The sequence below is a fragment of the Oryzias latipes genome, chromosome 16, assembly GCF_002234675.1.
Source record: "Oryzias latipes chromosome 16, ASM223467v1".
NCBI lineage: Eukaryota > Metazoa > Chordata > Actinopteri > Beloniformes > Adrianichthyidae > Oryzias > Oryzias latipes.
The window spans coordinates 30312134-30333858 of NC_019874.2; the positions used below are offsets into that span (position 1 = coordinate 30312134).

A 21725-nucleotide genomic window follows, 5' to 3' on the forward strand; every position below is an offset into this window, starting at 1 on the left:
TAACTTGTTTTTAGACAACAAAAAAGTTAAGAAATATTTTTTCTGAGAATCCTTTCAGATGAAACATTGTTTGATTTGACGAAACTAATTTCTTGTCACCTTAAATGCACCATTAGCTATTTTAGAGTAATTTGAAATAAGTAATGTATTAATACATTCAAAAAAATTTAATTGATTGCTTGAATGCTTTTTTTAAAAAAATATTCAAATAGGCAGGATGTCTTAATTCACAAGCTTTTAATTTCTAAACCGGAAGTTGTAAAGAATGGCGCACTTTTCCCCCTCTAGCTAGTAAAAATATGGAGGCACGAAGTAGTCCTTTGATTCGTGAAATCTGCTGCTAAAGCAGTGTTTGGACAAGCAAGATAAAGCCAGGTAGCATGTAATTCTTTAAAAACTTCTTATTTTCATACATTTTAGCTTCAAACCAGTTCTGGCGAAGTTAGCTAAAACGGATCAGCTACAGCTGCTAGCAGCGGGAGCTAGCTGCTAGCAGCTGCGAAACACACAAGTAGGACTCGGAGGAACCGGAGTTTATGGATTTGGATTTTTCCTTTAATCAATATGGGAAACCTAACGATGACCGGCGAAACGTCATTGAAAGGTAAAGATTAGTGTCATAAACACGTTCATTTTGATTTCAAACATGATTGAAACGATGAATGTTTGCTGAGTCTTGATTGGTGACTGCAACAGCGCCACGAAACTTTCAAGTTCAAAAACACAGCAAAGGACTCTGTTGCTTGTTAAAGCAGATTGTGGAGAAAATGTTTTTTGTTTTGTTTTTAAAGCATGAAGTATGACTGCTGAGTGCTTTTCAATGGTACGTCTTAAAATCTCAGCCAGCCTCATCCATTTTCAGCATTAGAGCATTATTAGTTTTGGCCAAAACAATAACAATTTCAACAGTAATTTCTTCAAATAATTTGGCAAACATTTTATTTGCAGTTGCAATCATTTTAAGGCAAAATTGAAAATCCTGTGTGGTTTTGAAGGATAGAGTTTCTGCAGAGCAGCAGGCGTTAGAACAAGGGTCGGGAACCTTTTTGGCCAAGAGAGCCATAAATGCCACATTTTGAAATGTAATTTCCAAAGAGCCATACAATAATGTAGTGTCCCTTCCCCACACTGAGGCACGGAGACTTAACCTCTTTTAAAGTTCTTTATTCCGATTACTGCAGACCGCAACAAACGCCGTTCAATTCATTCAGCAACTCCTAAATCTCTCTCGCCGAGACGAGAGCGCTTCTCCCAACTTTATATTCCCCTGCTCCCGCTGCAGCCCTCCCATTTCCCTTATTCGGCCCACAGCTGAACCCCATTGGTCCAAACTACCTAACAACAGGCTGAGCGACAGAACTGAGGGCCAATCAGATCTCTGCTTGACGCGTTCAATGAACTCCAGAACTTTTAACGCGGCCCAACAGCCATCCAACTCAGTCTGCGACAATTTGTTTAAAACTAAATATACAAATGAATGTGTGCATTTGATTTAATTTCAACATTTTTAAAGTACAATAAGTCTGTGGATTCTTTTTAATAACATTGTTATTCTGTTGCTAATAAATGATGAGTATTTCTCGTGGTAGTTTTGCTGATGGTCTAGTCTGGTTGATACGTGGTGAGTTTCTGCTTCGTTCAGGCGTTGAGACTTTAAACGTGATCGTAGGTCTGAATGTTCTGTAGATGTGAGACAGATTGCTCACATGCAGACGGGGAGCCAAACACACACTCACACGCTGCAGTGAGTGACGGGAAGCGGGTTTTACGTTTTTACAATCCCTGCGCGATTCACCCCACCCTCTGCTTTCTTCCTCACATATCCCGTCCCCGCATCTGCGCGCTCTTTCTCAGAGACGGGAGCGCGTAGTTTTAGGCACGTCAATTCACAGGTTTCCAGCTGGTACAAACTCTGTGAAATAATAGATAATAGTAACTGATAGCGCTGGCGCAGATTTCTCTCTCTAAGCACTGCTACTACTGCGCGCCTCTGGCATCGCATCGCGCCCAGGAAGGACTGGTCTAATGAAAAAAAAAAACTATAATTAAAGATTTGTCTGCGAGCCACATGTGACCATCAAAAGAGCCATATATGGCTCGCGAGCCATAGGTTCCCGACCCCTGCGTTAGAAATTCACCTCTGAGTTTTGAGTGGGACGGTTGGCACAGAGTAAGCCTTCCCTCATTTCCCATCATCTTCTTGTTTGCACTCTTTCCTGCTAACTTACAGCTCATCACATTTTTTTATCTGCTCCTGATTTACAACCATTTAAATAAAGAAATACTCAGAAATGCAATTTTAATCTTAAACTTCGTTATACATGTCCTCCATCATCAGAATAATGCCACATGAACAGGGAAAAACACAAAAAACACAATGTTTATTAGTGCTCTTTTAGTTATTTTCCAATTTAGTTTTCAAAATAAATTAAACATAAAACTGTGCTGTATTTCTTTTACAACCAAAAACGTTTCTTGATTTATTTAGTTTCTTAGTTTAGTATTTAATTGTTTTAATGTGCAAAACGTTTTTTCTATGTTTATTTGAAACAAAAATGTGTATGTTGTCTCTCTGTAGGACATTTTGAGCTACCTTTGTGTTTTGACAGTGTCACACACACACAGTGGCCTTTTTTTGGTGTGGGAGTAATGTTGAGCTTGAAATTTATCCAACAGAAGTTAAGAAAAGAGGTTGAAAATCACAGATTTTGACTATCATTAGTTGAATAGTGCATGCAAAGTTTGTAACCCAAAGTAGGGGTCAGAAAACCAAAGCACCATTTTGTGTACTTTTTGCTGGTTTTGCAGAGATGTGCTGCAGTGACTGCAACGTTGGATGGTCCCTTTTGATCACTTTTTTTGCACGAAGTATCAAATCCAATGACAAAATACGTGAGTGAACCTCACAGAGGAAAATCAATGCTATTCTTAAGTGACATAAAAGTTTAAAGTCTGTTCTTATCTGATGTGAAATAATGCATGTAATCCAGAAAAAAATCAGTTTGTGGACAAAGCATCACAGCACAGATGTCTCGCTTCGCTCTGCTGCGTTTCCACGATAAGTACTTTGAGTTTTGACCCAGATTTGACGGTTTGTGGTTTATGTTGTAATCGCTTGTGTTTGTTGCACCTGCAAAAAAAGGAAATGTTGCAGACAATAGTGACCTTTGCATTTGTTTTTGATTGGATTTTGCTCAAAAAAAGTTGGTGCCGTCGTGTTTAAGTGCAAAAAGGCTGCTTGTCCCCGGTCATCCTTGTCTCCTCACAGTTGTTGTTTTGCATTTGTATTAGTTAAACCAACATATGACTTCTTAAGAATTTCTCTGCTCTTAAAACCTTCTATAAAGCAATTCTGGCCATATGCTCAGCCTCTCTCCCTCTCTGTTTGATCCCTGTTTATATGAAATAGTGAATTAAGATGTCAGGTCTAATGTGTTTATCTTGTCATCCACGCTGCCCTGAGATGTATTTGACAGGCTCCCTGACTCCTAGTCACACAGGTTTTTATAGCATTTCAAGCTTCTCGTTGAAATGATTTATGTGTTTGGCACAGATGTTGCTCAGATCCTGATTTTTCATTCAATTACTGAATCTATCTTTCTGTTTTAATTATGGCTATGAAAAGTCCCATATCCCTCTTCTTCAGCTGTACTCCTCAGCCCACATTAAAGCCCTGAGCTAATGTGGCCATCCATGCTGCTGTCAGGAAGCCCTTCCTCACTCCTTTTCTTCTGTGCTTGGAGGAGGCAGCTTCGCTCTTTGGGCTCGTGCTGCATCTTAAATAGGCTGCTAAGTAGCTAAGAAGAGACCGCAAGTTTAAACTTTAGTGCAACACAAAATGTTGTACTTTATTTTGCAAACTTTGGTCCTCCGCTGTGGCAGTGAGAATAAATGAAAGGAGCTGAGCAGAGTGGCTAAAGTACAATCTTTTGGGAAAACGCTTTTGTTTTTGCACTTTGGATTGGTAAAAAAAGGTTTTCATTTATATATTGAAAAAAAAATCTAACTTCGAAGAGACAGGAAAACAACATTATTGATGAGCAATCTGGTTAAGCATGCAAGCAAACTTGAGCAAAACAAAACACTGTTGTTGTTTTTTTAAAGATGCTTTTTCAAAAATGTTCAAAATGTAGAAGACCTAAAACCTTTTACCAACTGGACAAGTTAGACAAGATAGTGTGTATATATATATATATATATATATATATATATATATATATATATATATATATATATATATATATATATATATATATATATATATATATATATATATATATATATATATAAAATTGTTCATGTTTTTTTTCCTTAAAATTAACCCTGACAAACGGAACCAGGCTCTTTGCAGGATTTTTGGTGTTTCATCTTAAACTCAGTACAGATTGTCTCCATGAGTGTCTGAAAATATTTAAAACAATTTTTTAAGTAAGCAATCGTTATTTTCACACACATTTTCTGGTCTTGTTGATATTAAACTCAAAAGCCCAAACATAATAGACTGGTATTGAACAAGTTTCTCCATACTGTACCCGAATAACTGAATTTGTCTGTTTTTGGCAAAAACCTGACTTTTGTGTGTCACATTGTGCATCACAAACCCACAGTGTGAGTTTGTGTGCAATTAACATAGTGCACCTATGTGCTGCTAAAACAGAAAAGAATAATCATTGAGGTTTTTTTGCGGTTCTTCAGCAGCAGAACGAAGAAGGTCTGAGGGACACTGTCTCCACATCCTCACTCGTGAACTCTCCCAGCTGTTGGTTATGCATCCATCCTAAGTTTTATTACAATATACTTCTGCTTTTAACCAACTATGTAATAAATAATTGATTATATAATAGAATCAGTCAGCTAGTAGGCTCTACATGTCCTCATAGATGTTGGACACCTGTGTTTTTAATTGTATTTTCGTGTGATTGATCTGTTATTTTCTGTTTTTTGAGCTTTGGTAACAAATCCATTTCTCTGCTGTGGGATCAGTTAAAGTTCTAGTCACTCAAAGCAATAAGATAAAACAAAGTTAGTCAAGATTCTCTTGACGAGGGCTGTAAAGGCCGTGGGCGTCAGAGTTACTACTAGCCGAGTCCTCGTGTGTCAACGATGGAAATTTGTTCCATCTTTAGGTTTTACTGATTTCAAATTTACTATTAAATTTACTCCAATTAAAAACTTCTGATATCAAAAATGTTTGCGGCACATTATTTGGACCAGTAAAAGACAAATTATTTCTAAAGAACTAAAGCTTTTTATCATGTTTTGCTAGCTTTCTTGGTTTTTAAAATATTATTGTAAAGATAGGATGTAAAGAATTAAGAATAACTATGTGACAAAAATGTTAGATTGAAAGTTCATTTGAAAAAAGGAGTTCTACAACTTTGATTTCTTTTCTGAACAGTTGCTCTATATAGTATTTATAGCTTTAAGCAGCGGCATTTGCTTACTGCAGCTGTTGTGGACGTCTTGTTTCTATTCTATTTTTACTGTATTTATAAAATGACCTTTTACTGATATGTTATTGGCATCAGTCTCTAAAAATGTTAACTAGATCTTAGCTCTAATGACAATTATTTCCTATTTCTGTGATTGAGTTTCCTTTTTGCTCCTATTTATTTAGCTAAAAATGGATTCTACACTATTTGACTAATGTCAAGCGCATTTGTGAGCTCCAAATGAACAAAACTGTGATTACAATCCTAAATATTTTAACGTTTTATTTATCTTTTTTTAACTGATTAGAAAATTCTACAAGCTGGAGGGTCAAAGACATCTGTAAAAAAAAATCTAAACCTGCCTTCAATTTGTTTTCATGCATTTAAAAATGTCAGTTTCCACTAACGGGGCCGACTTAACTGTTTAAGTTTCATTCTCTTCCCCCGTAAGTTTGGAACGCTACTCATTAGTCTCACTTCTTTGAAATGTGAGTCAAACGTCCTCAAAGCACTGCGCACGGCAGGCAAATGGCAGCCTCTGTGGCATAACAAGACGCCACATCTTAAGTTGATAAATTAGATAACAAGATGCACATCCTGAGTTCTCAGAAGTGCATAGCAGCAGCCTTGACGCCCCGCACATCTGTGGGTCTCTTCTCGGTCCGTGGAGCTTCAGCTTAGCCACACTTCCTACCTTCTTTCTTCTTTTGACGGTTTTGTTTGTCCTCTCCGCCGCCCTTTTAAGGAAAGGAGTCTCCTCCAGAGATGCAGCGGTCCTTATGCATTTTTATTGCCATCTGGAGAGAAGCAACAGGTTGTAACCGTGAGGTTTTTGAGATGCTCACCCTGGAGACGTGCTCATAGTCTAATGTGACTGACCATAACCAAGTTTGCATTTAGCTTTCTACACAATCTGCACCTAATTATGATCGAAGGAACTAAACCGAGCACAGAGAAACCTTTCTTAAATATGCATTAGCTCTTTGTTTTTACGTCTCAAAACTCCCCAGTCAACATGACTCTTCCTCCCCTCTGCCCTCCTTTCCCAGGAGCAGTTTGACGGGTCGTCCCAAGCGCCAGTTGACATTTTGTCCCCAGTCCAACCGGATGTCGCATAAAGAAGTTGCTCAGGCAAGGAATACCCAGCTCCCTCCACCCCCAGCAAACGGCTCTCAGCGGGGAGTGCAAGGTGAGCAGAGCTTGAGCTTGTCAGGGCTACACGCCTCTGACAAACATAAGTAGATGCTAATGGCAAAATCGTGACAGAGCAAAGTCCCACCACCATATGGCTAATTGCCACAACAATATCCTCCGTGTTATTAATCACGTTTTCATAGAGCGCCATGATAATTGGAATAATTAGGATGGGAGCAGGCGCTGCGATGTCTCTGCAACATTTCTAGTTTGGAGAAAATCAGTAAACGTAGACTTTTTTTCACCCCTCCCGAGTCTGGGGTTTTGATTTTATTCTTCCTCCTGACATTAGATTCCTATCTTTCTTTGCATCTGTCTTCTCCCATTTCCTTAGCTGTTTTTAGCATAGACTAGATATCCATCCTGCTCACTGCCGAATATTTGTGTTCAGTCAATCAGAACCTGGAACCACCTGATCCAGGTAACCAAGAAATATTCTGGTAACAAGCAGGATTCAAGGCATTTGTTAAGAGGATAAAAGTTTGAATATCCGTTAACGTATTGGTCAGTTTGCTCGAAATGACCAGGAGGAACCTAATATCCTACATTGCTGTTTAATTTGGTTATAAAATGGAAAAAATTGAGCGTTAAGAGCACGTAAAACTGTATTAATCACTGTGTGCTCCTTGAAGCCTTAAGTCATTGTGTCCTTTGTTTCTCTGCTCATTGGAAATGTTTGTTCAGGAAAAACCTTCCTGTCTCTGTAATTCTCTATTTCAAACAAATCAACTTTACTCAAAATGTTCATTTCTAGCTTTTTAACTGTGGTCCAGTTTTCCCGTGCGAGACACATCCAAGTTTTTCAGTCAGATCTTAATGAAGATGTTCCTTGAACTGCATGACCTCCATAAAAATAATGAGCACATTCAGGGAGGCTAAGGGATGTAGATCAAGAAAGAGATAGAAATAAGTAATCATAGATAAACAGAGTCAATAGAGTAGAAATGTATGGTAGTATGGAGCATATTAATGCTTTTAGCGATGATATACGGAGAGAAGAAGCCTCTTTTTGGCACAGTCTAGGTCATTGAGGCTACATTGCCATCATAATTTTCATGTAATTTCTTGTAATGACTTTCTCCGGCTGCTTAACTGTAATCCTCACACGAGTAAAATGTCCAGCTTGCCACCTTATTTACAGTGAATAGACCTCCACTGCTGGTAAAAACTCCATGGACCGTGACTTCTTCAGGGTTGGCCTTTAGGGTAACCATTGTGGAAGCTACTGCTCTGCGACACACCCAGTACCAGGAGTTGGTTTCATTGAAAGGTCCATGGCAACTTGGGCTGCACGATATCAGGAAAGCTTGCGATATGCAATATTAGTGAGCAATATTGCGATGGTCCTTGCGATACATGAACAAATTGCAAAACTGCCCAAAACATCATTTCCATTTCAATGCAACAGTTACATCTAACCCTTGTGCTATCCTAGGTACTATAACGTTGAGAGTTGGGTCATCTAGACCCACTAGACGGTGCTCTGAACCTTTTTTCTTCTATGATTTGTGATCTTCACTGGTGTCCATGGATTACATGAAATCTTTCCACCTTTATCCACCTTTGTCATGGTAGGGGGGACACGTCAATGTAAGTGGGGGGGTCATCTGAGATAGCACAAGGGTTAAGTAAGAATCAACATAACTTAAATTATACTCCAAATGACCCCCTTTTACATTTGAGGCCAACATCTCACACAAAAGAGCTCCAAAATAAATAAATAAAGGAGCTCCATCCAATTGGTCAACAACGTGAAGGCGTCCATCTTATTTGTCAAATGAATAAATGGATTTATTTGGTTCCTTTAAAGTTCAAGCTGCCATAAGATTGTTTTAGCACAATTAAGGTTATCATTTATTGCAATTTTCGCCATCTCTTGCGATATGCATATTGCAAAGCTAGGCTTTTCCTTTATAGTAGAAACATTTCTATAAAGTTGTAACACTGATAAGAATGTAACCAATGTGTGTAAATGATTGCAAGAAAAATAAGTAAATGGTGAGGTCTGATTTTTATTTATTTATTTATTTTTATTTCCCACCTGAAAATCTTAACACAATCCTTGTCCATTGTCCATTTATGTAGTTATTATCACACTGCAGGAGATTTGTTACAAATGCAAATGTAAAATATGAGGTTTTGCTGTTGCATTTACTAACCATAAGGAAAGTTTTACCAGTGAAACTGATGTGTTGCTTTATCTGATCCTTTTTATTTGGGGTTTACATACCTAAATATTCTGAACTGACATATTCCACGACTCATTGTCAGCATTTTCTAAAAAATTGAAATAATTTGGCGAGTCTTGATGATTAAAAACATGTTTATCTTTGAAGTATAGATGTTGACCCTCATTCCTAACGTTCTAACCTTAGTAGTAAAGGCAAACATGTCTTAAGTCACATACAAGTAGATTTAATTTGCTCGTCTTTTTATCTTTTTTTTGGTTGAATTTTCTCTGATGACCCTTGGAGAATGGAAAAACATATTACTGGCACAATCATTTGTTGGATAACTTGACTGTTTTCTTTAATTGCTCAGATGGGTCACCGTAATAACTCTGCTCTCAATTTAAGTCATCAGAGACTTGGACACCCTGTTAGCACCGTTCACACCTCCTTCAGTATGTCGACACTTTCGATGAGAAAGCCAAAGACCAGGCTATTTTTTTACTCCACACTTCCTACTCATTCACTCCACTCTTTCACATCTCTCTCCATTGCAGACAAGAAGCCTACGCAGATCCCTCTCATCTCACTGTACAAAACAGACAAAATCTTTTCAGTCAGGGAAAATATTTAAAACATAGTGTAAATTAAAGCTATTTCCCAGTTGAGCCAGATTTCTTTCACCATAAGAAGCTTGTAGGCTTGAAATGTGTAGTTTTCCATTCATATTCATCATTACTCATTATCCATTTGGCAGGATTGACATGTTTGCTTTTTGTGGTGCATTGAACAAGCTTTTCGTGTCACTTTTAGCTTTTTTTTAGGCCAAGCTGAACACTGGCTTTGCTAACCAACTCATGTTGGAAAGTTGGGAATTTTTTGAGAAGGAAAGGAGCTGATCAGTCGGCCGGTTTATCAGCCCAGCATTTGCTATTTTTATTGGCCAATAACACCAACACAGTAAGCTGATTAACAGGCAGGCAGCTCTACGGGCAGCATAGAGCTGTTGTAGAATGGAATAAAAGAAGACCCTCTGTCAGTCAGATTTTGATTAGAAAACATGAAAGTTATTGATGCATAATCTATATACTTCTAAGCTTGTCTGAATCCTGAGGGGTAGGGGGAAAATTCTGATTCAGCCTTGGCCTGGCAGAAAACCGATTTCTCAGGACCAGTTGCTCAGGTTTTAACCATTTCATTTTTTAATAACTAATATCTGGGCTCTGGCTAAATTTGTGGTCTCATAACTGCTCACAGACTCATAAAACATATCAACGTCTCTCAAACATCTCTCACATATGTATGATGGATGACGGAAGATAATTATTTTTCCTGTCTACAATTATGAGGGGCTCCTGCTGCTTTTTCTCCCTCCCATGTTGTCTTTTCAGACAGTAATGGATGCAGAGACAGAGAATCAGCTGCTTTCTTGACCATAAAGCTCAGTGCTGAACCCTAAAGTTTAGCTCTAAATGGAAAGAGTTATTTACATTCAGGGCCATCTTGGGAATCAGGAGAGGAGAAAAGAAGAGGCAGGAAGAATGGGCGGGTGAGGATATTTAGATGGACAGAATGGCAGTATGGATGGCATGCTGTGGGCAGATTTTGGCACAGGCTTCTCAGGGTGTGTGGGCGGCAGGTTGAGAAGTCTCCTTTGGTTGCAGCTCCTGAGAAGCTCAATACTTGAGGCGAAAACTAGGTCATAAGGGAAATTCCTGTGGATATTAAATGTGGGAATTTGAAAATTCAAATGTGCATGTTTGGTTACAATAAGGACATTCAGGTTTAGATGGCTTAAAAAAGCTTCTCGAGATGTTAAATTTAAGGATTACATCTTTTTTTCCTTTTGTGTTTTTCATTTTTTTATAAATATAAACTGGGAATTTGATTGGGTGAAGGTAGTTTTTATTTACTGATTTCTAATGTGGTTGAATACCTGTTCCTGACAAACCTCTCACAGTCTGTGTGTTTGTGTGTGTGGGGGGGGCAAGCTCCACTTATTTGCTTGCTCTTACTCTCATCTCTAGAGGTGAGTTCTAGGTTGCTCCTCATATTAGGTTGCTTTCCACTTAATGAAGCGATGGAGCATGAAGGTCCAAGCACTCCTAAACGCTGTTTTCATTAAACCAACGGTGCTTAATGATGACGGCAAAGGGATTGGCGACCCATTGGCTCCCACTGAGGGCGACCATTAGCTTTAGAACCAGCCAGCTGGGGGAGTCTGTGTCACAGTGGGAGGGTCCTGTCACCTGTCAACAACACTGTCACAAGGACGCACAGCCCCAATGCAGCAGAGCCAAAGCATGCCAATATTATTGAGTTTTCTTACCAATAGAAGGCAGCTAAGGAAGCCTATTGCATTCCATAAAATTGCAATAGGCCACAATGTGTCCGTGCCATAGAAATATATATCGAAAAATTAGAGCAAAAAACTGGAAAAACAAAAAAAATATATAGAAAAACAAACAAAAATTGAAAACAGAAAAAATTGTGTTGAATAGATGGGGAAAAATATCTCGAAAAACCAAATTTATATCAAAAATCATTAAAAAAATATCTTTATAAACAGACAAAGTTGACCACAAATGAGAAACATTACTTATAAAGTAACTTATGTGTATTGTTAATCTGTCATTTCTTTTAAAGCACCAAAGTTTTGATTTGAATTGTGTTGTGTTGCTGACGGTAAGAACCTTTCGCAACAATGAATATAATCAGAGCCGGGATCAGATGAGCAGAATTCAGAGAACAGTATCTCATAGTTTTATTTGTATATTAAAAAATTCAATATAACTAACTCAGGAACAAATATCTCTGCAAACTTAATCTATGTTATGTTAACTTTATGTCCTTTTATTTCATGCAATTTCACGTTAATAAAGTACTTTTTAATTTAATTTAATTTATTTTATTCATCTACAGTCTCTTAGTGACTGGCCATGGTCAGCACGGGACAGAGGATGAAAGTTAGCTGAGGCTACAGTGTTTCTCTATTTTAGAGCACTGTTTTTGTATGCATTGCCCCTTTATTAAACAAATACAAATACACTACAAAAAGTAAGACGTATACAAAGAAAAGCTGAAGTTTCTAGCAAATTAGCTGTTTTGAATTTTGTGTCAAATATGAAATAACAAATGTCTCGATAAATAAAAAGTAGCATAACACAATCAGGAAAAAGAAACTTGAAATGAAAGGAAAATGGAATTATGTTATTTTGCCAAAAGGTTTCAGAGTTTAATGGCTAAAGGGACATTTTGGTATTTAAAATGGTTGGTTTAGTAGACTTTTTATTATCAATACCAATATACTAACCCTTATCTGCTGATGCCAAAACTGTACAAATATCAGAATTTAACATTTATAAATGAGATTCCCAACAAAAAATGCAAGCACGCAAAGAGATTCAGGTTTTTTTTAAAATATAGTTTAAAAAACAGCAAATGGTTTGCATTAGGAATTTGGACCAACAGTGTCTGCATATTTACTCTAAAGCCAGTTATTTTAGCATTAAGAGCAGGTTCTTCTTAAGAAGTTGATTTCAGCTTTTAGTTAATTTCAGCTTCCTGGCAGCAAAACGTTTCATTTATTCATTTATTTCAATGATGTTGGTGGCTGAGATAATGACCCTTTGACTCTCAACACTTCATGAAGTAATATTGTTCATGGACTAAAAATGTAAATATTGATCCAGTCCTTTTCCCAGTAGGGTCTGATTTGAGTATTTGACCGGTGAGGCAGTTGCATACAAACTTCTTCATGAATTGAACTCCTCATAATGTTACCCATTTTGTAAGTATTTACATGTTTGGAATATTTTTGACAGTAAGATGTCAAAAAAGCTAAATTTAAAGCTCCATCAGATGATTTATTTGTTCCATTAAGTACAAATGATTAAAGATAATGGTTCAAAAAACTTTTAAAAGCTCAAATTTTGCCTCAGAATTTATTTCCACGATGAACGTAGGTACACTCCAAACTACAACCTCACATTTGAATACACACTCGCACATGCACAGTCAACATGGCCCTGTCAACACTGGGAAGCGGTAGGGTCAATAACTCAGGCAGAATTGCTCTGAGGTTCTTTATTACACCTCGGTGCATATTTTGGAGCACGGTAGATGTTTGCAACTCATTATTCTTTCATTTTTTATGTACACATTGTTTGCAGTAAAAAATATGTCTTCATTTTTTATTGTTTGCTTTGTATAATTCAGTAAAGTTTTTTTTCTTTCCAAAAAAGGCACCCAGAATTAGAAAGTTAAGAAAAAAGTAATTCTGAAAGAAACCCCAAGTTAAAAAGCAGGAAAACCTGTGCAGCTCGCAGATGTTACAAAGAAATGTTCTTTGGACTCTTTTTGAAGTTAAATGAGGGACAAATGAGGGGAAAAATACTATTTTCTGTTCTCACCAGAAGAACCGTCCATTCTAAAAAATCAAAACAAAAACATGAGACAGAAAAGAAAATGCCTCGTTTCCCAACAAGCCTTAGCTGTTTCAGCATTTAAACTTAGAGTTTTGTGATGTTTTATTAACTAGTATTTTGGTGAAAAAAGATTTGAGTAGAACAATGGAAATTGCAATTTCTCCCACATTCGTGCTTTCAGTGTAATATTTAGATTCATTTCTTAACATTTAAATGAATTTAAATGTTTTTTCTTGAATAAAAAAGTTGTTTTACATTTTATGACCTATTTGACTAATACTTCTGTTTGAAATGGCCTTATTATAACAGATTTATGGATGTTTTTGGGCTGACTAATTACAGTTGAACTGAAGTGGTACTAAACTTTTGCATTTTGTTATGCTTGCTTTGTGGCTTTAGCTATTCAAATATTCTCTTTCTTGAAACTTTTTGCTGTTTTTTTTTTCTTTTCTTTTTGCAGGGAGATGTTAGATGTTGAAGTTCTGGTTAATAAGGACAGTTAACTCATTGGTTAGGTTCTCTGCTTCATGTCTTAGAAGTGTGTGGCCACTTGAGTGCACAAACTGACACACAAAAACACACACACTGCCAGTGAATTCTCTTGTTTGTCTCAGAGGACACACTAATGTATCCAAATATATTTACAACAGATGTTGCATTTTATTTTTCATGATAAAAAACCATTTCAGGAAATTTACTTCATAATGGGCACAGCAAGTTTCTCCTCTTTCTTTCTCTCTCTTTGCTGTCTTCTCTTCTTTGTACTGTGAGAGAAGTGCGCCACCTAATGGCCGCAGCGCCTCTCCTGTTTGCATAAACAGTCATTTCAGATTTATGAGACAGAGTTACCAAAAGTATAAAAAGTTGCATGAAGACAGTTTTTAACCCTAATAGATGGATTTAGTTCCAATTTTACTTCCACTTTCCTTTCTGCGTGTATATTTTGTCAACATTTTTCTCATTAAATAGTGGTATTTTTTAATTTAAAAGGACATTTTCAAGGCACAGTTGTAACACTTCAGACACAGTTAATTTCGCAGGTTTGAGATGAAGATCTCCAGGAAAAGCAAATGATTCATTCGTCAGGCTCTCTGGTTTTTCTTTCTTTTGCTGGAGGAGGAGGAGGAGGATTAGAGGTGAGGAGGTTTGCTTGAGCAGGAGGTGGTGGCGTATCTAAAGAGCTGGAGAAGCTGCGCCGCTGTGTGTGAGGGCTAAGTGAGGCCTTTATAAATGAAAGCAGATGCATGGCATTATGAACTTGTCTGGTCGCAGATGGGGATGGTGGTGATGGAGTACTTGACTCCCTGGATGGTTATCAGTCTCCTCCTCTCAACTGCTGAGAGCGAGGAGCAGCCGAGTGTGGGAGCACAGCAGAGAATAAAGGAAAGTATAGTAGGAATATACGAAGAATGGGAGAAATAAAAGGTGATGATGTGGACCTTCAGCAGTAATGAGCATTTAAATAAAGGCCATGCATACTTGTTGAAGAGAGTGCACGAAGCTCCTTTCTTCCTGTGTCTCCACACTTGATTGATCTGGGTGTCTGGTGTGCGGTGATTGATTGGATTGCCTGCGGAACATCATCCCGCTAACTAGTCGCTCCAGAGTAGGGTGTTTGTCACTGCCATTGATCTCGTTGTAAACGAAATGTTCCATTTCCAGTGCATTTTATTGTTAAATGCAGTTCATTAGCTGCTCTGAGATTTATGGACGTGTCTCTTCTGTTGAGCTAAAAAATAAATAAAAACAAGGAAAAAAGCTAAAGAAGACGGAAGTGTGGGGTGGGGGGGCAGGATGGAGATGAGCAGCGACGCTTTGGAGCTGCTGCAGATGTGATGGATAGAGCTTAGACACTGTAAGGAGGAAAATCTACTCAAACTTCTTGCTTTTGTAACCTGCTGGTTTTAGCCGTTTTTAAGTTATTTGGAATAGAGATTTGACAGTGGTTTGGACTTAAAAAGTTTGTCTATTATCCTTTTTTATATCTGTTGTGCTTTACTTACATTTTATTTAAAAAAGTTAGGATAAATCTTGATCTTTATTGAGACCACATAATTAGTTTTCATCTAATCTGTGTATCAGTTTTTCCATTAAATATAGTTTTGGTATATTTACAGAAAAAAGCCGATTTTCTTCTAGTTTTTATGGAAGAACATAGAAAATAATTATTAAAAGTTCCACCTTTGTTCAGTTTAAATGTCATTCAATGTGGAATTTCAAGCCCAAACAACATTTGATTTTGAATGTATATTTTTGAAAGGGAAATAGGTATTTAGTTCAACTTTTAAACTTGAGAGTTGAAAAAAAGAGAGGAGCCCCAAACTCATCAGAAAGTGGATCCAAGTTTTCCCTTTTTAATGAACTCAGTTGTGATGACCACTGTAAATGAGAAGCCAAGAGATGCTATAGATGAACGATATTGGATGTATGGTATTTCTATTCTGCCCTTTTTTTTCTTACGTGTAAGGTAGCCGATTCTCATCACTAGTTCATATTGAGTTATGAAGAATCTGTAGTCTCAACATGTTTTTATCCAAACTCAGCATTTGTAATTGTCTTTTCAGTACAGCTTATGACTTATTTGTAAAACATTAGAAGTGTAAGAAAAAAATAATTTGGATCTTTTTTTTTTAAAGTCCTTCTTTGTCTGATCAACAGATTCATAAAAATGATTTAACACTATAAACTTCTACAATAAATGTTAATACTTTTATATGTGTTTTACTACATGCTTGACATATATATTTATGTGTGTTAGTTTTAAATAGCCTATACCATCCTAAATCAATTTTTTGAGAATTTAAGTGTATTAAAATGTTCATTCCTCAAGAAAAGAAACCCCAAAGCGATACTTTGATTCATTCATCTATTTCCGAGTATTCCTCTAAAAACACAGCTCTCTGAGCACCAGCCCCTCCCAACCAACGAAAATGAGCGGGTCCTTATGAGCTGTTGTTGTTGTCTGCGTTTTGTGACTGAATTTCGCCACAAAATGAACCCATTAGCCATCACCATTCTGTCTGTGATGGAACAAACGCCAGAGCTGCTAAAGGCAGCGATACATCCATCGTTGCAAAAGTTTGGATGTTTGTTTTCATGGGAGAAACGCAAGACACGCTGTCGAGGCCGGCTCTAGGTTGGCGTCATAAAATGGGCAGCACCCACACAGAGTGAAAGGCGGAGCCTCAGAGATCGAGTTGTCTTACTTCAGAGTAGGCAAAGAGTTCATGAAAATAACTCATATTTAATAAAAAATGTTTTTAGTGTGCCAATGGTAATATATGATCAAATATATGGATATAGTTTACTCTGAAAGGCTTAAGAAAAGCACGATGTAGGCCATTTAATGGAATTATGTATGTAAATGTGGACCTGCATAAAAAAACAAGATTAAAATTATTATATTAGTTGACCAAAATGAAAACCTTAGATTCTTTCTCACTTTTCAAGCTGGTTTATTATTTGACTTCAAACTTTAAGTTCCTCACCTAAAAGAAACCACAAGATTCTCCAAACAGAATTTCAATCACATCCAAACACTCATCAGAAACCCTTCTGATGCTTTGTAAAGTATTTATTAAAGAACATTGGAATATTGCTCGACATAGAGTTTTTGATTTTATTTTTATTCAGAACAATAGACGTAGAATATTATAACTTTAGGAGTATCTCTCTGTCATTCTGTGCCTCAAAACCAGGAACCTATGCTTCCTCATTCATCAGTTAAGTGCGAGAGGGCATCTTCCCCTTGAAGAGGTCGGTGTCATCCATATTTAAAAACCTGCTCCGGATGATAATCATCCTCCGCGATTATCTGCCTCGGCGTATCAGGAATTGTTCCAGCTGCCTCTGAGTCAGCTGATTTCTTCAAGCAGGGGTACAAACCTCGGTTTGTAGTGATTCGTGAACCGGTGGAACAAACTCTTGCTTGCTGTATAATGTTCTTTAGCAGCCGGCAGGGAACCGGTGGGCTTCATCTCCGTCCCCCCCCCCCCCCCCACACACACACACACCTACACCGCAGCACCACCTTTGGACCCAAAAGTGTCATCGAGGTGTCTTCAGCTGAGTTTTTGTGATGAAATTGATGAGTCACATGACTTAAATTTACCAGAGATGCCGACAGGCATCTGCTCATTGACCCGGAAACTTTTACCTTGCTTGACTAAATGGAAAGCGACAAAACCCGGAAGTCTGTGTAAAGACTTGAGCTTCTTTATCTGACAATATTTTTACCAGTGATCCTGTTTCCATTTATTTAAGTTTAAAAATTAGTATTTAAATATTCTAAGGCCAAACTCTTCGTTTGGAGGACTAAATGTAGGGTAGAGAGAAGCCGTAGGGGAAGTATTCGGCCTAAGACTTTAGTTTCTGTTAATTCTAGATAGAGCACATTTTTTCTATTAGTCAGCAACATTATTAGTTTTATAAAGCACGTTGGATTGTTTGAAAATAGCTTAAAACCCATATTTAGAACCCATATGACATTGGAGAGAAGTGCATGATCCGTACTGATACTAAAGAGTACTGGTGTTTTTTCAAGGATCTACATTTGATTCAGTTTGTACACATGTGCAAAAATACACCAAAATACAGTCGGCATCCTACCAGAAATACAGTTTCACTATAACTATTTGTTGTATCAACAAATTCATTTTTTTAAAGTATAATAATATAGTGGTTCAGTAAAGAATGAGCAACAGTTAAAGGTTGTGTAGACCAGGGATATTGCATAGCATGAAAATAATTAAATGTTCCAGTATATAGAGAAGGAGTTGTATATGCAATAACTTAAATGCATGCAATAACTTAGATTGTGATAAATAATTTGCATACGTAAACTATACAAACAATGGTTAATTTACATTCTAAAGAATACACACTAGTAACTAGGGATGGGTACCGACCCCCGGTATTGAATGAGCCCCGGGGCAACATTCTTAAAGACCGCAGTATCCATAAGATTTGACCTCAACGGTTCTGCTATCAGTACTGGAGAAGTCGCATTTTTTTTGTGGCCCACAAGATATAAACTAGAGCTGTGACGGTGTGGGATTTTTGAAACCCCGCTGATGAAGCAGCAGTAGTCACACTGTCGCGGTTACATATAATATAATTACAACGCAGTATTCTTTATTAACAAATAACAGTAACAACTAACTACTATCTAACTAATGATCTAACTATATAGGTGTTGTAGAATGAGTATGTGTGTCAGCACACTGCATGCATATGGGGAAGGAGTGCGTGCCACGCGAGAGTGAGTGAGTGAAAGCGTGCACAAGTGTTGGGGGTGCGCCCGTGTTCATGTTTGTGTTCACGGAGTGAAGGAGAACAGTAATGAAAGGTTTCCCCCAGAAGAACGGTGACTGATTCTTTATTAAACCACTCTGGAGTAGAGCTGTGATGGTGTGGGATTTGTGATCACCACCGTGACCATCACAGCAAGAGTCGCGGTGTCGGGACTCTTGCTGTGACACCCCCCAACAAAAAATCCTCCGGCGGGCGGCCGCGTCGCGCACTCAAGAACACACGCAGCTTGTAATGGAAATGAATACAATGGAAATTGCCCCAGAAGCCCTTGAATTTTGAACGCAGGACTCGCAGAAAAAGTAAATTATCAGCAAAGATAATGTTGTTGCATAATTAGGAAATAAAACACTTTATGTTCTTTTTTTTTTTTTTTTTTTTTTTTTTTTTTTTTTTCTTTAACTTGTCCTGTCCAACAGCTAGGCAGACAGATGAGAGCTGAGGGCCTCTTGGGTTGGACATATTTTACTTTAACAAGAGGGGTTATTAATCTTCAGACAAACCAAAGGTATGTCTGAATAAACCCCTTTTGTAATTGAGGCCAAACTTTATTAATTTCAAACATGTCTGAAAATCTTTGGTGTTGGACCGGACGGAAAAGGAAAGAGGGGAAGAAGAGAGAGGGACGTTAGAGAGAGGGGGGGTAGGGGGTGATAATAGGAGGGGAAGGGGGATAAGACCATGAAGCAGCATAAAGCAGCAAGTTTACTGGTTGTTAATCATTATGGTAAGGTTCAAATGTAAAAAAAAACAAAAAAAAAGGGCGGAGCCTGTCCACACACACACTCAAATGTTATAAACACACCTGTTAGTTGCAAAAATGTCCACCTGTCGACATGTACACAAAACAGATAGTGTTCACACGCATACTTATGCCTTAAAACCAACTAGTGTGAAATATTTCAGTCATTCAGTCTGTTGAGCTAACACCTGTGCTCAGGTGAGTGTTTATGTTCTTCTAAAATGGATGGTGGAACGTGAAAAGAAGGAGGGAGAGTGCCCAGCCATCCCCACCCCAAGACCCCCACCGCACCAGCAGCGGCAGCCGGAATCCCCCCAACGCCACACGGGAACCGGCAGGGAACAACCGCCGCCCGGGCGACCAAGCCCGCCACCCAGGCCAGGGCCAGCAGGGCCGCCGCAAGGCCCCCAGAGCCAGAGAGCAGGGAGGCACGGAGGGAAAGAGGGCGCCGCCCCAGCCCAACCAGGAGAGCAGCCCCCCCGCCGCGCCGGGAGAACCCAACGCAGGGCCCCACCGGAGAAGGACGCCCACAGCCCCAGACGAGCACCCCACCACCACCCAGGAGTTCCGGGCATCCCCCCGCCCCGACCCCAGGTACGAGCCAGGACCCCCCAAGGGAGACCCGCTCCGCACTCCAGGCAGCCATCCGCCCGGCCCACGGTTGGTCCAGGGAGGAGCGAGGCAGGGGCCCGCCGCCCCCGCCCAGAAGGGGGGAACCCCGGGGAAAAAAGAGGGCCCACAAGGGGTGTTGTAAATATGGCCCGACCAGGCTCGGCCACAGTTGGAAATTTGGCGGGGCCCAGCACTCAGGAGCAAGGACCAGAACCCACCCCCCAGGGACACGAACACCCCCGGCTCAGATGTAATGTGAACCCCCCCCACCGCGCGGAGAGAGCACCGCCGGGCCCAGGAAGCCGGCACCCCGGGGACACAGCCGCCGTTGCAAAGGGGCCCGTACCCCCCACCAGGGAAGAGGCAGGGGACAGATGGTCCTAGGTCCCACCTTCCTTGCAAAATGTGTGTGCGTGTATGTGTGTTTGAGAGAGTGTGTGTGTGCATGTGTGTGTGTTTATGTTGGGATGTATATATTGAGGGGGGAGGGGTGTGTGTACTAAGGGGGATGCGGTTAAAATTGGCGGGTAGGGCACTAAGGGGACGTCTCCTGATTACTCACAGTGACGTCCCCTCACCCTCCCCACCAAGGGGCCCTAAATGTCTAAGGTGCGGTTAAAATTGGCGGGTAGGGTGCTAGGAGGACATCCGCTGCTTGCTGGCAGTGATGTCCAAGCACCCCCCCTACCAAGGGCCCTACATGTCTAAGGTGCAAATAAAACCGAAAGAGGGGGGGCCCACTCCATACGGCAACCACAGGAGGGGGGTCACTGCCTAGTAAACCCCCCCCCCCCCAAGGCTCATCGCAGGCTAAGCCCCCCACCCCCTCACCCTATTATGAGGTTATATGAGGAAGGGGGTAAGTTGGGGACAGATGATAGACTGTCCCCCGGTGGTCAAACAGCCGTCCCCCGCCCCCCCCCAGCAAGGGGGCCAGGCCCACCCAGCCCCGGGGCCCCACCCCCGGAGGCGCAGACACCCCAGACCCAGCACCACCACCCCCACACAGAGAGAGGGGAGCCAGAAAGCGCCGGCCCCCCCCCGGAGCAAGCCCAGGCTCCCACCCCCAAACGCCGGCCCTAGAAGAGCTCTGGTCAGGCCTCGACGGGACCGAGGCAGCCAACCGGCCGGGGAAACCGCCGATGGCCTCAGCGGAGACCCCGAACCGTCAACCCCCCCTGCCCCGTACCAATAGTGGCCCCCCCCCCTCCCCCAGAATGCCCCCCCACAGGACAGGGCCGACAAGACCCCCACCCCACCCCACCCCCAGACCCCGCAGCCGAAGCGGATGACACCCAGAGCGACCGGGGGCCCCAAGAGGGTTGCCCCGTCCCGCCCCAGAGCCAGGGAAGGGCCGATCCCAGCCCCAGGTGTAGACGGGAAGCCCATCCAGCGCCGCTGGGCCCCCCCCCCCGAGCAGCGCCCCCCGCCAACCCCCCCCAGCACAGGCAAAGGGACCACCCCCCCAAGCCAAGCCAGACCACCACCCCACCCCCCCACCACGCACCCCCACACCCAAGCCCAGAGGACCACGCAGCGCCCCCGGCCGCCCCACCCAGGCGCCGGACCCGACCCCCCGACCAACGGAGCCCCCACCACCCCCGGCCAGGCACCGGAGGCCCCGACCCCCACCCCGGCCCACGGCAGAAGGGCAAGGAGCAGGGACGACCATGCCCCCCCCACCCCCTAAGTCACGGAGTTAGCTATGGGAGACCAGAGAGACCGAATTCTTTCAAAGTTACTTGAACTTTGGGCTGACATTTTTTCCAAGCTGATATGATCAAGCAGCAGAATTCTGTGTTGACTTATATTTATATTTTTTTTGCTTTTCCAATTTATT

General features: G+C 40.6%; 1 protein-coding gene across 2 annotated transcripts in view; it reads left to right on the forward strand.

Moving 5' to 3' along the window:
- Nucleotides 1-265: 265 nt before the first annotated feature.
- The window catches only part of rftn1 (raftlin, lipid raft linker 1), a 262707-nt gene continuing 241247 nt past the window's right edge, over nt 266-21725 (forward strand). For both annotated transcript variants that reach the window (XM_023964740.1, XM_023964742.1), the window contains exons 1-2: nt 266-604; nt 6482-6621. The gene's annotated coding sequence lies outside the window, so the exon portion shown is untranslated. The remainder of the gene's footprint in view (nt 605-6481; nt 6622-21725) is intronic.